Source organism: Lampetra planeri, chromosome 3 (assembly GCF_965212315.1).
Source record: "Lampetra planeri chromosome 3, kcLamPlan1.2.h2, whole genome shotgun sequence".
NCBI lineage: Eukaryota > Metazoa > Chordata > Hyperoartia > Petromyzontiformes > Petromyzontidae > Lampetra > Lampetra planeri.
The window spans coordinates 23,351,652-23,366,485 of record NC_136109.1 but is presented as its reverse complement, the minus strand read 5'-3'; the positions used below and the strand labels follow the sequence as shown (position 1 = coordinate 23,366,485).

Below are 14,834 nucleotides of genomic sequence, written 5' to 3'. Positions count from 1 at the left end.
CTGGCTAATGCAACAAAGGAACATCCGTGGTGCGTGAGCGCGGCAACAGCAAAAAAAAAGTCGATCGTGTAAATTGCCCTATCCGTGCGGTGTTCCGTAATCGCTCTATACCGCCGCGGGGCTCTGAGCCTGTTTTGTCGCAGCGGTGTTCTGTGATTGTCGACACGTGGGGTCGCTGGGGTTAAGGCGGTGGACTACGGCGTTATGTAAACGTGTTGCTGTTGCTGTCGCCTGAGAGTTTCGATGAGTCGGTTGTGCTGGGTGTCAAGACATTATCCGAACACAGTTGGTTCGCGTCCTTGTGCATGGTGTGTCAATAGTGTCAATAATGCTTTGCATGTTGATAATTGTAAATATATAAGTATGTACATCAAATTGCATAATTTCTCCACAATTAAATTGAATCGTGTTTCCTCCATCAGCGTATGGACTTTCTGGACCTTTGTGATAATTTGTCCAAAAGCAATCAAACTGCAGACCAGTTTCTAACTTTTGGGTCTCATCTGAAGCATCATGCTTATTATGCAAATGAAATTGGGTTGCAGGTGCTGTTGGTAAAAGCACTCCATGTACACGACCAAGAATGTTGAAATTGGTCCACAATTTGCTAAACCAACTATGGTGACTAACCAAGGTTCAGACGGCCCATGGTCCTGTTGAACTCAATTTTCTTTTTAAAATTTTTATGTGGGGAGATGAACAGCAGTCCCTGTCTATTTATCTTATTACCCATAATGCCCCACAACAGCGCACAATGAGTTGATACCCAGACCATTGTAACGCGACCACGTTTAAACTCATAAAGCGGCAACACGTTCGAGGCAGTAAATGATAGTGATCCGCTCTCGGCCTGCTCCGAAGAAAACGCTGACATCTTCTTGTCATTTGTAAACTTCCGACTTGACTACTTGCACCGGGCCCATAAAACAAAACCAACAAAAAAAAGGGGCACCACTATTCACCACAACTCATCCCTTGCTCTGTGCCAAATGAACCAGGGCGCTGATTAGAACGGCGCCGGGGATACGAGCGTGTTGGGGAAGCACTAATGAAGCGGTCTTGCTCCGGCTGTTTTAAAGGCAGATGTACCTTGCTGGACAGTTCTCATAAATACACCTGCAGCGTTGTCACCAAAATATGGAAAAATCCATGCACACACCACAAGCAGTAATTAAACCTATAACTTAAGCGGTGAGTTGAAAGGTTCGCAGGACATTTGTCATACAATTTCAAATCAATATTTGTTTAGGATGTCAATGGGTATGGTCTCGCAGGTCTGAACCAATCATCATCGAGTTTGCCTTTGACGATTGACATCGCTCTTCGGTATGAAGCCAGCAGGCATGCCCCCTGTATGCAAGATCACACGTGTGCGTTCACGCAATAAAGAAGACGTCCGTCTTATATATCCGTGCAATTAATGTGACCTAGACATGTAGTGTGCCTCTTTATTGGCCAAATAAAAAAGGGTAGTAATAATCAATCACTCAATCAATATCCTCTATTTAAAACCACACGAGGACCCATAGAGATGAAAAGTCTATTTTTTTACCAGGGAGATCACAAAGGCGTGCAGGTACAGGTGCACCTAAAGGTCAAAACGACATCATAAAGGGAATGCATGTTGAGTAGCAGAGAAACGCCATCAATGGATTGCAGCACGAACTAATCGATGCTGCCGTTAGAGCAAAATCAATCATGGTGGGAACCGGCAGGGACGCGTCGCGTGAACAAGTGACGAGAGACGTGGGGACACATTGAAGATGCAGTGGAGACTGTGGGGAGGGAAGGGAAGCAGAGGGGATGGCAGCGGCGGCGAGAGACGACGTCACAGAGCTCGGATGCCATTCGCGGACACGAGGAAAGGAAAAAAACAATGGAAGAAAATCTGAAAGGGCTCACGTGGCCAGCAGTGGGAAGTTATAGACTGACGACAACAACAACAAGAACCAAGTAACGGTGGACAATTCAGCAGTAGAAAAAAAGATAAAATGTATCAGTATTCTCCAAAACTTCTCCCATCACCCCCTCCCCCATCTCCCACCGCACCCCACCACACATACACCACCTGCAGCTCGACATCTGAGCGCAACAGGTGAGACCATCAACCGATGCGTACGTCGCCCCCCCCCTCCCAACCTTCCCCCAGCTTCCTTGTCCATGGCGAGAGCAGTAAAGCATCGCGATTGACAAAGCGTCACGCGCACGGCCCTTTTTGTCGGCCCACTGCTGGATGAAGGCCTCCGCGCATCGTACGGGTCGTGGGGGGATGGGTCGGGGGGGGTCATTGGGCCATACTTCACTACGCTGGACAATACGGGTTGGTGAAGGTGGGGAGACACAGACTTCGGAGCTTAGTACAATACAACATTGGACGTTGTCCACCGCATATGCCCCGCTGAAACATCTTCTTGGTTCTTTCGGTAAAGTCACGTAGAATGGAAATAATAAAATAATAAAAATAAAACATTATAAAATAATTCTCACGACATTCTGTCGAGAAGACAAAGTCAAAGTCTTCTCGACAGAACGTCGTGAGAATTATTATATTATGTTTTATTTTTATTATTTTATTATTTCCATTCTACATGACTTTACCGATAGAACCAAGAAGATGAATCCCTGCAGTCACGAAAGCTTTAAACCGCTGAAACATATTAATGCCTGCTATGCATGGTGGTTGCTCACAAAAGCATGGCCTACGCTCAGCCTTGTTGGGTTTCCAAGATCTGATGGGATCAGGTGAGCAATGTGCCCAGGAGGCTTTTTAACACGTAGGCTTTCGCGACAAATATCATCCATAATAGAGGTTTTCGGGTTAGATTGCGTAAATTTATGAATAAATTGGCATGTTCTGTTTACGTGACAACCCTTACTAGTTGGCTGTGTCGGGTGGTGGCGGGTTTTAACGACACATTTATATATTTACGCGATCTAACCCAAAACACCTCTATTATGGCCAAGAGGACTTTGCACAATAGAGTAGAAAACTTAAAGATCGAGATTGAAAAACGCGTTTTTTTAAAAGTTTCTACTCTGTGCTAAGATATGGCAGCAAGGCACCCGTGTCTCAGGCTCCCATCTCAACCATGAAGCCCATTATCCCAGTGACCAAGTGCCCATAATCTGAGGTACACAGCTCAACCACATAGAATCTTAACCAAGTTAATGACAATTGTGTGCATATGTAGCTCAAATTGTGAAGCCCATTAATTGGGTGCTAAGCTCAACCCGACAGCTCAATATTCAGTCACCAAGATCATTGCACACAAAGTGATTGCCACAAATGAACCAACAACACCTTGTTAATCTCATCAAGGAGCATAAACCATCTCGCGAACTCCGATCATCCTCGCAGCTGCTTTTGGCTCGTCATCAAACATCGTGCGCTTTCAGATGCGCTTCTGCAACCGTCTGGAACGCTCTTCCTTCCAATATTAGGAAGCCACTGGAGCTATGCAATCTTGATTTGAAGCCTGGAGCTATGCACTCTTAAATATAGATTGAAAACTCATTTCTTTACAACGACTTTTTGTGTTTAGTTTCTTGTCCGTCCTTAACACCTCTGATTAGCACGGTTGGCTACGTACGGTGCGAAAGAAGTCCATCATACATACATAGCTGTAGTTAACCCAGCAGCAATGACATCCTTAACCGCATGTTTAATGTAACAGTTGTTTATGTATTTGGGTCTTCCAAAAATGTGGTGGGAAATTTGCTCATGTTTTAGTTTGTGTTTGTTATATGAAACAAAACTAAAACTAATTCAAGTGGACGAAAGATTTCTGATTCATTTTATAGAACAAACACAAAGACCCGGCATCCATATAGAATTTAACAGACTGTTGGGGCAAGTGCTGTTAGCGAGTAGCACCTATGAAGGCTGGCACGGTACACGACGGGGGTGGGTGACCAGCACTATCCCGGCCGCCTTTCTCTCCCTCGTGGCGATGTTTACACACCGCACCAGGTACTCATTTGAGGCTGATTCGACCTAGGGGAGGCCCAGGACCAGTTCAAATAATCGTCACTGGTGTTAGCCGTGAGCGGGAATCGAACTCGGGTCGCCGGGTTCGTAGCGCAGCGCTAACCGCTACTCCACTGCTCCCCACAATATGCACGCATACATATGTAGTGACGTAAATGGAGTCACTACGGCCTTTCGCGCCAGCTACTGAGAGAAGAGTGCAACTGTGCGTGTTAGAGCCTCTCTCTGGCACCAGAGTAGGCATGGCATGGAAGGGGGCCCTAGGGGGCATGGTCCTGGTGACAAAGAGAGGGCAGTTGAGGACGTGGCAGTCTGGTTAAACCCGAGAGGGCACGTGACCAGGACAGCGTAAGAATGTGGGCCAAAGGTGACCGAAGGGACATGTGATGTAAGGCCCAGAGTCTTCTAGTGAGTTCTAGAAGGGGGGCGTGGCCGAGGCGGAGTCAGGCCACGCTGAGGGGCATAAAAGGGAGTTCCCGAGGTCCGACCCGGGCTGTCTGCTGCAATGGAACCCGTCGTGTTTCGTCTCTTCGATCCTCGGTCTTCGGTCGTCACGCTCGGCATCGTGGGTCAGGCAGTGTGTTAGCCGACTGACCCGCTCATGTAGTTACCCCGTTGTGGTCGAGTTAACCCGTTGTTACGTTTATGTAGTTACCCTGTTGGGGTGTGAGAATAAGCGTGTTGCCTCCAAGTTCACGTGTGTGTCTCCGTGGAACCCACTACACTAGTACATGTACGCCTGAGCTGCTGCGGTGTTATGGCTAGCTCACTGGACTTGCAATACAGAGGGTCACTGGTTCGATTCCATCTCATAGCGCGGCGGTTAAAACAATGGGTGGGTTTCTTAAACAGCCCCTTGTCTCTGTCCACTCGGCTCGACGATCGGCACGTTGCGTGCAGTGGGATGAAGTGCATGCACTTCCCCCAAGACGGTCTGGCCGGCGTGGAAGAGTAGACCAAATACCCCTTAGAGGCTCATTACAACCCTATTTGCGGGCACCTGCATGAGCAGGGCTGCACCGTTACCCGTTTTAAACCCATGAGGTTGTATTGCCACACAGGCCGAGACGATTGTCCCGTCAATGCCATAGTTCGCGTAACCTCGTGGCAACGGCAAGGAAAGGAAAACCACAATCCCACCGATAACGGGCGGCTGACACGTTGGTTTCCGTGTATCCTCTCTTGCCTCTACTTGAATGTTGAATGGCTTGCGCCGATCACAGCTAATGAACTACGAGCCAGGTGACTGCGGTTTGCCATTAAGCTAAACACAGAAGCGGCAGTGCTGACAGGCTTTATGATTTAGTGACCTGGCACAGGAGGGAGGCACGGGGGGCTATGCCCGGTGTGCGTGGCATATGCTTCCATCACCTCCCCCCACCCCCCCTCTCCGCATCTCCTTCGCGAGGTTATAATTAACAAACGGGCTGTTGTGCTCTGCCCTTCGTTAATTAGGCAAGTGACTCTGCAGCTACGTGAGGTCAACAAAGGTTACTTTTGAGCTTATCCAGCAAATAATAATAATAATAATAAGAAGAAGAAAATTAATGATAATAAATAGTCCTTTGTCAACTACAGCAATGGTATATGTCATTAATGCGTGTATATATAAATACATTAGTAATTTATGGTATTATGATTTCAGTACTACGTTTTCTGTTGGTTTTACATTTTCACTCGGTTTTGTAGCTCTAATCTTCGTCCACATGCTCATTTGTGGGTTTAAGATAACCTGTCATCGGATTTGTATATTTTGAGCCGCACTTTAAGTGGAGTTTCCATTTCAAATTTTAATTATCCAATAATTTAAAGTGCTAATATCCAGTGAATAATTTTCTTCTCTAGGGATTTAAATTCGTTGCTTAGAACTAATGTCAAATCTCCCACCTCCTGATCTAAAATGTTGATGCAAATGTTAATCGTCTTGTTCTTGCCTGAAATTAACTGTGTTAATTTTGTGATGCAAGCCTAACTTACATCGCAACAGCCTGCGATCACTTCCTGTGTTGTGATTGAGAGTCGAATCCGATCTGAACAATTACAGACCAGTATCATCTTATCACACACACACACACGCACACATTATAAACAATTTTAGAACATTTCGATTTAAAGCTTTCGTGACTGCAGGGATTCATCTTCTTGGTTCTTTCGGTAAAGTCACGTAGAAGGGAAGCAATAAAATAATAAAAATAAAACATAATAAAATAATTCTCACGACGTTTCGGCCACAACGCAAGCAGCCGTCCTCAGGTGAGCAGCCGTCCTCAGAGGACGGCTGCTTGCATTGTGGCCGAAACGGCGTGATAATTATTTTATTATGTTTTATTTTTATTATTTTATTACTTCCCTTCTACGTGACTTTACCGAAAGAACCAAGAAGAAGAATTTTAGAACAACACAGAAAACGAAATAGTCGTCAGTTTAGAGGCTAACCAACCAACAATCGCAAGCTGGAATCAGTAAAGGTTTGTTTCCTTTTAACATTGACCACATCTATACGTACATAGGCTTTATCATGTACTAAAAAAGACAAATGAATTTAACGTACCATTATGCCCAGCATTTCTAGGCCACGACAAAGAATTAGATTCAGTGGATAATTGATGTCGTCATTCAAGCCCGCACAGTCCAAGGCCTTCGGAAATTATATGGAAATTAGCAAAACTATTTGTAAAGATGGAACAGCTCCGGTAAGATTGCATAAATAAATAAAAATGCAAATCAGCAGGGGGAGCCGAGCAAAGGGACCCCACTCTAAACAAGGTTATTCACAGTGACCGAGAAGATATTTTTCCAAAAATTGGATCGTAGGAATAAAGATGTGAAGATAAATGGTGAAAGTATTGACTATCCCAGATCCACTGATGACAGTCATTATAATACTACCAATGGAAATGACTTGTGAGAAAGGATTTAAAGCTTTCGTGACTGCAGGGATTCATCTTCTTGGTTATTTCGGTAAAGTCACGAAACGTCGTGAGAATTGTTTTATTATGTTTTATTTTTATTATTTTATTACTTCCCTTCTACGTGACTTTACCGAAAGAACCAAGAAGTTGTGAGAAAGGAGTTAAGGGCTTAACAGATACGACTGTATTTAGGGCTAAAGATAAAGACGAGCAAGACCAAATGCATGTACAAACAAAACAAGCTTGCTCAACCAAAGGAAGCCAATATTAGAGGGACATAACCGTGAAACACAATAAAATATGTATATGTAGGGCAATTGTTTAAGAAAATTATAAAATACAGAGGCGCGTGAGACGTTTTGCAAAGTTACGTTTGAAAAGGAAACGCAACATATGCTGAACTTCTTTCACACCGTACGTAGCCAACCGTGCTAATCGGAGGTGCCGATGTTAAAAAATAAAGTGTTCAATTGGTACATGTTATGCGCTGTGACGCTTGGATCTAAAACACAGACGGAGAAATCGGTACGAAAAATATATTCTTTTACAAAAAGAAGCGTGTAGAAATGCATCCTAGGAATTGAACCGAGAGACAGAATGAGGAACATATAAACCAGAGAACAACACACAAATTAGAGGCATCGCGTAGACTGTTTAGCAACTAGAGTGGGCTAAAGGGTAGGGCACGTGGCTAGAACGGATGATATCCAATGGATGAGACTGGTGACAGAATGGCAGCCAAAATAATAGGGAACACACTGTGCAGGACGATCACGGCAGAGATGGAGCATTGAGATCAGCTCCACATTCCAGGAGTTAATGTTGCACATTATGACGGCGGAAACCACTTTTGACGTTTCACAAAATGGTTTCTATCTTAGCGACCCCTCAATAATGATGGGCTGAGTCAACCAAACTCCCACCGCCTTCCCACGGCGATTTGAAATCGTGACTTTCTGAATGTGAGGTGAGCATTCTGTGAAAAGAGGAAACTCTTTAAACTGGGGTATAGCAGTTGGCGCAGTGGTTAGGATGTCGGGCTGTGAACCCAGTGAACTGAGTTTGATGCTGCTGCACGGCTAACATCAGTGTCGTATCTCAACCGGCCCTTGCTCCCCCTTCGCCAACCCCCACGCTAACCAGTATGATGAAGCGTGGTCACACAAGCCCTGTGCTTGAAACAGTATGGGAGAGGCCTTCGTCCAGCAGAGCATTGGCAAAGGGCTTGAGCAGCTATTATTATTATTATTGCCATATATTAAACCTAATATTTTGCTGAGCTCTGCTCGGTGTATAAACTTTCACTTAGACCTGGCACATTTGGTTCCGATGTTGTATATCATCCCGTGATTTTTATTTCCTTGAGACGGTGACCTAAAGGGAGATTTAAAATTCAGTGGTGCGAATGGACATAGCGGTGAAGATAGAATGAATAAGTACACATTGTAACTGATTAAGTAATTCAAAGTCGTGTCGGTACAAAATAATTTGTCTTTCACATTCATGCCGTTCTTTCTGAACGAATACTAATCACAGTGTCCTGCCACTGTTATGACCACTAAAGGCTGCGATTTACACGACATTATATATGCACACTTACACTTCGGTATTGTTATCAAAGAATCTCAGAGCAGTATGGAGAAGAGCTAGAATGAAAACCAAATAGAGTGGGGTTTTTTTTTGTTCTTCCCGAGGGTCACTCCAGGGGCACGCTTGGCCAATTCGTTCGTAAGTACTCTTTTCCTCGTTGGGTTATACAAGAAAATCCAAAGAAAAATAAAACGAGAACTAATGGTCCGTTGATTTACCTAAGATCGTGAGACAACAATGGGCCACACAGGACGTCGTTGTAGTTATCTCTGAATTCAGTTAACTTTGTGTGCTTTCATTTACGAGCAATAAATTATTCTCATTATCCTGTTCCCTTGCAATGGTCAGTGTGGCTCCACAGAGACCGCTAAATTGGCAATTCTGAATCCGGTTATTTCCGTAAGAGCAAGAGCATACGAACGCATTTTATGCACTCACATAGGCATTGCATAACTTTGAAGAACATTGCAAATGTGGTTTAATTGGCTATTTGTGTTCATCCCCGGTCGGCTTCACTAGCACCGTGAGTACGACCATCTGACGCGAGATTATTAAAACTGATTTCTGCTCCATGTGAGTTTGTTGACCGGATGCCAGACAAGCAGACTGCATGGAAGCTAAATTTTAACACTCATCGCTGTGAAGTACAGAAGAGGGCCGGGGGGGGGGGGGGCTTGTGGTGCGGGGGGGGGTAGCCGAGGGCGATATGAGCCTAACAGAGATGCGAGACACGGGAGGCGACATGCTTGGGGGAGATGGAGGAGTGGTGTGTGTGTGTGTGTGGTGCGCAAGTGACATACAGCTCTATTTACATCTCAAGGCCAAACATCCTTCTGCCCTGAAGTACGGGAAGACTTTCTGCTGGGGTCTCTGACCCACGTCCAAGCAACGCCCCCTACGGCATTGGGCCGGAGAGAGTGATGGGTGCGGTGAGGGGGACGAGTGCACACCACTGACACAGTTCGGGGGTGGGGGAGGGTAGGCGCTGTAAGTGGACAGCATGAATCCCCCGACAGAATGATTTATTCATTGTTATTTTTTTCGGCCCCATATATGGAGGGATTGTATTGGGCGTGACTTTTTTTTTTCCCAAATACGCATTTTTGGGATATGTTCTTGTCCAAATAAGGAATGCTGGGACCGTGAATAGTCGGAAACGATACGGATGTTTCAGCAGCAAAGCGATCCAAAGCTCGATCAATGCTCCGATAAAGCCCATTGGTAACATTTTTGACTGTTCATCCCCACATTGACGACCATTGGCTGACTGTATATTAACATAATGTGTCATTCATTCTGTCGGGGATTCATGATGTCCTGTTACAGGGTGCACCAAGGAGGGGGGAGCTGGCTGAGTCGTCGACTGCTCCGTTCGCTACTTCAGCGTCCACCGTTGGTACTGGACTTTGTTGCGATACCAGCGGTGCCAAACAACAGCGGCGCGACCCACCCCCAGCCGGGATGAATGGAAGTGTAACAACAAATGTTGTGGCCACTCAGTGTAAAACCCTCTGGCCTGTGAGCCAAGTTCTAGATTTGAAGCTTTCGTGACTGCAAGGATTCATACTCTTAGGTTTTTTCGGTAAAGTCACGTAGGAAAAAAATAATAAAAGTAAAATTAATACAAGTAATATGATTAATTAATAATAATAAAATTAAAATTAATGAAAGTAATAATAAAAGTAATATTAATTTTTAATTTGTTTTTACCTACGTGACTTTACCGAAAAAACCTAAGAGTACTTTGAGCCAAGGTTGTGGCTTCAGCCCAGCGCGGTTCCCTACATCATGAGGTTTGCACCCAGCATTCATTCTTCCGCCTGTCCGTGTCCGTCATTCAGAGCCATTACCGTGACAGCCTTGGCACCCCCGTGACTTGTGACATTGTTTGTGGAGCAAACGTCAATAGTTATTTCAGCAGTGCCACACTTTTGACGCGATCGTCTACATCGCGTCAAAAGTGTGTCAATTTTACATAGGTGAACTACAGAATATATATTTTAATTATATACAATTGGTTACTTTCAACAGATTCCCACGAATCTGTTCATCTCTGAATTCAGTTAACTTTGTGTCCTTTCATTGACGATCAATGCATTATTCTCATTATCCTGTTCCCTTGCAGTATTCAGCATGGCTCCAAAGACACCAATGAATTGCCATTGCTAAATTGGGTAATTCCCACGAATATAATATAGATTCCCACGAATAGAGTACGGTACAAAGCACACACATACAAAGATGTGTGTTAATAATTTAACGAACAGATTAAAACAAACAATTCGTCTCATTATGCGTACATTTTTTCTCTCCAAATTGACTGGCATGGCATCGAACGTAAAGCATAACCCTTGAAGCAGTGCTACCTAGTGCGATGATTATCTCGCTATCTGCTCACACACGGGCTTTTAAAAGCCACGTCTTGAGCATCTGTAGTTTAACTGTAACAAACTGCCACCTTCATCTCCTCTCCTCTCTCCCCTTCTTGCTGACATCCGCATTTCTCAGTTGCAAGCCGGCTCGGGGAGGCCGACGGTGGATACGAATGGGCCAATTGTAAATTTGTGCCTATTTTTCTCAGGGTGTTTTTCCCCTCCTCATCCCCACCACCACCACCACCACCCTCCTCTGTCTCTGCCACACTTCATTCCACGGGTGCAGCTGCTGTTATCGGTATTTGCAGACACCCGGCCCATTTCAACCCATGCCCGAGTTCTGAGCACTAACTGTCAGTGACGCATTCATCGGGCGTGACTTACAACTCAACAGTGGATTAAAGGCAGCCCAGAAATTCGAAGGGCACTGGCAATGCGCGTAGCATGTTTTTGTTTGTTAAAAATTGCCTTTGCTCTGAAAAGATGTCGGCAGCCTCACTATTCTCTCTCACACACACGCGCACGTGCACGCCGAAACATGTCTCGAACCTAATGACGAACTTTCAACAAAAATCTTTTACCGTCTGGCGAGCCCAATTTTTCGGGAAGAATTCAGGACAGTGCCATTATGGGATGAGAGGTCCGCCGAGTATCAGCTGGCAGATCAGTTTCGACTTTCACAAATGCCCCATGTGCTGGCGTCGGGGAGAAATGGATGGCGCTCGGGTAGAATGCGACGCACAAATCACAGCGCAGTGATTATGTTATGACAGGCAAACAAAAATTACTTTCACGGGTGAAAAATCCAATTGGTTCTAAGTTACCACATCCCATCAGCACCGTTATCTGTGTAATGAGTCTCACGCATTTAGGACAGAATAATGGTGCTGCTTCTCTGCGCTGCAGCTGCAGATTTGGCTTGTGGCGGCGGCCGATACGAAAGCGGCTCAGGGTTCTACGCTTTAACGTCTCCACGTTAGTGTTGTTTTCACCCCCGAAGGTCCTCAACGGGCATGCGGCCGGCGGTGGGAAGCGGTCATCTGAATGATGCACAAAAGGCATTCTTATTTTTTAACTCACCGGAGAATTTCTTTTCTCGTAAAGTAGCTGCAGTCCTGAAAAACATAAAGAGATATTTTTGGATGAGCGACGTGTGACGCGTCATCGAAACTCCGATTAGCACGGTTGGCTACGTACGGTGCGAAAGAATTTCAACACACACACAACAACAACAACCGCCATTCGCCACTAAGTGGCGGTGACGTCACCACGACGCTTGTGCCAGGTCAAGTGCACCTTGAGGCCACGTGAAGTGTCGAACGCCCGCTGGCAGGAGGTCACGGGCAGACCCAGCAGGTGCACACACACATACATACACACATGCAACACTATTTCGAAACATAGTTTATTTGTGCGAATGTCACTTGACGGTTTTGTTTTGTGATACGGTGTCGAGAGAGAGACCTGTGTGGAAGCAGATTTCAACATAAATATGTTGTAATGAAGTGGTCCTTTCGATAATTCACCTGCATAAAGCTACACAGTGTCCAGTGCCTACCTTGATCCACATTTGCATTTGGGTTTACTCCATGTGGTAGTTTTATGCCAAAATTATCGACATTTGGCATACAACCACCATGTCGCCTAACCCAAAAGGCAAATGTGGATCATTGAATTGGCTACGAAAACCTACATTTTAAGTGCCTACCCTGATTGAATGCTGGTTTTCATCATAGGGACCCTTTAAATGCTCAAATGAGTTGCCGATGTCCTTACTGTGACAGTAGATTAGGTATTTTCACAGCACCAGTAATTATACGCACCCTTCACTTGTTTTAAAAATGAAATAAAAATAAAACATGCATGTAGAAGTAAACAGAGCCATAAACCACGTCGGGTGATTTTATTGGCTTTGGAAAGACACATGAGAATAAATCATGCCAGAGTAACTGCTTTATGTGAAATTTTTAGGAGGTATGTTGATGAACTATTTATTTGTTTTTTTTAAATGAACACATTTATTTTAAAATCGAGGAAGCGCTCTCTTATTTTGCTAATGGACTATTTACAAGGAGACCATATTTTGATGGAGAGACTGCTCATGCAAACTTGGCCCGTGCGTCCACTTCTTTCCGCTGCACAACAAAAAAAACGCTTGGTGGAGAAATTGCTTCACGTGAGCAATGTCCAGGGTCAGTGGGCCATCTACCACCCAGCCTCCTGGACACATCCAGCAATGTACTGTTGTCAATGACAACGAGGTGACCAGCCTCTTCTGGCTCTACGTTTGAATTCTACGAGTAGCAGCACCACGCTCTGTTTTGCGGAGGGGACGGTGTCGAACGAGCGATTCACCAATCGGACGAAGCTTTAACCATTCAACGGGGGGGGGGGGGGGGGGTACCAGAGCCTTCTCAAATCGAGCTGTCCGATGGCCTGTAATGCCATAAAAAAAGGAATCACGTGACTGCAAATCACGGGCCAACTTTAGCCTCGGCCCTCGCCCAATAAATGAATCGATGATAAATTATTCCCGTTCCACGCACAAGCACGCACGCACAACCGTGCGCGCGCGCGCACACACACACGTGTAACCACAAACAAACGTGCACACGGACACACATGCAAATACAAAGATCCCCCATCTAGGCTTTAACAGACCGTTGGGGCAAGTGCTGTTAGCGAGCACCTATGAAAGCCGGCGCAGCACGCCTGGGTGGTCAGCCCCACGCCCGGCCACCACTGTCTCTCAAGTGTTGATGTTTACACTCCGCACCGGATGCTAATTCAATGCTGAATCGACCTAGGGGAGGCCCAGGAGTGGTTCAGATATTCATCACTGATATTGGTCGTTAGCGGGAATCGAACTCGGGTCGTCGAATTCTTTAAGCAGCATGCTAACCATTGCACTACATACTCCCTACAAAGACAAAGATTCCTCGTATAGCCTTATTAGACTGTAGGGGCAAGTGCTGTTAACGAGCACCTATGAAGGCCGGCACGGCACACGAGGGGGTGGGTGGCCATCATCACGCCCGGCCGCCTTTGTCTCCCAGTGGCGATGTTTAGACACCGCACCAGGTACTCATTTGATGCTGAGTCGACCTAGGGGAGGCCCAGGACCGGTTCAGATAATCGTCACTGGTGTTAGCGAGCGAGAACAGAACTCGGGTCGCCGTGTTCGTAGCGCAGCGCACTAACCATTACACTGCTGCTCCCCACTCCCTACACGCACACAGCGTTGACCCGTCAGGGAAGTGATGACCCTTAAAAATAACACAATCAGAAATAAAGCAAACTCCTTGAAATATTTTGCCAGCGGAACGAAAATGAGTGGGAGGACATCAAGCAAAGTCGTTTTGGGTTTAGCGATAAAGTGGCAGTTGGGACACTGTCTCCGGCCTCGTGTGTCACTGGACCAAAACTACGTCATGGTAAAAATCACGACGTTTCGGAGGCAACACAAGCTTCCGTCTTCAGATGGAACCGTCACAGCCACGACAGCTGTATCAAGTAAATGAGAGATTGCAAGAGCTACCACTCTCATTTACTTGATACAGTTGTCGTGGCTGTGACGGTTTCACCTGAAGACGGAAGCTTGTGTTGCCTCCGAAACGTCGTGATTTTTATTTTATTTTACTTTTATTAATTTTAATGTTTTGCCTACGTGACTTTACCGAAAAAACCTAAGAATATGAATCCTTGCAGTCACGAAAGCTTCAAATCTAGAATTTACGTCATGGTAGTTTGGCGAGGAAGACCTACACACACTGGGTTGGAGAACGTGAGTGACAACATGGTCCTGCTTGTAACAAAAATTGTCTTTTGTGTGAACGTCACATGGGAAAATTATTCACCGGATGACGCGACAGTTTATTGGCAGAGAAGTTTACGTTTTTTAAAAATGCATAACCACTGTACTTAAAAAAGATACAATTTCCTATAAATAAATTGAAATGGGTTAAGTGA

The 14,834-nt window shown here is 45.4% G+C and overlaps 1 protein-coding gene across 1 annotated transcript in view; it reads right to left on the bottom strand.

Moving 5' to 3' along the window:
* The window catches only part of LOC144741623 (calcium and integrin-binding family member 2-like), a 41,955-nt gene extending 29,978 nt beyond the window's left edge, over positions 1-11,977 (bottom strand). The window contains exon 1 of the mRNA XM_078624128.1: positions 11,946-11,977. The gene's annotated coding sequence lies outside the window, so the exon portion shown is untranslated. The remainder of the gene's footprint in view (positions 1-11,945) is intronic.
* Between the last annotated feature and the right edge of the window lie 2,857 nt (positions 11,978-14,834).